Here is a 521-nt window from a genome sequence, read left to right as displayed (position 1 = left end):
AATGTCTTCATCAGCGACTTGGATGAGGGAGTGAAGTGTACTCTGTCCAGGTTTGCAGATGACACAAAGCTATGGGGAGATGTGGACACGCCGGAGGGCAGGGAACAGCTGCAAGCAGACCTGGACAGGTTAGACAAGTGGGCAGAAAACAACAGAATGCAATTCAACAAGGAGAAATGCAAAGTGCTGCACCTAGGGAGGAAAAATGTCCAGCACACCTACAGCCTAGGGAATGACCTGCTGGGTGGCACGGAAATGGAAAGGGATCTTGGAGTCCTAATGGACTCCAAGATGAACATGAGTCGTCAGTGTGACGAAGCCATCAGAAAAGCCAATGGCACTTTATCGTGCATCAGCAGATGCATGACGAACAGATCCAAGGAGGTGATACTTCCCCTCTATCGGGCGCTGGTCAGACCGCAGTTGTAATACTGCATTCAATTTTGGACACCACACTTCAAGAGAGATGTGGATAACCTGGAGAGGGTCCAGAGAAGGGCCACTCGTATGGTTAAGGGCTT

The sequence above is a fragment of the Alligator sinensis genome, unplaced genomic scaffold (assembly GCF_000455745.1).
Source record: "Alligator sinensis unplaced genomic scaffold, ASM45574v1 scaffold658_1, whole genome shotgun sequence".
Lineage (NCBI taxonomy): Eukaryota > Metazoa > Chordata > Crocodylia > Alligatoridae > Alligator > Alligator sinensis.
This window is presented reverse-complemented; position numbering follows the sequence as displayed.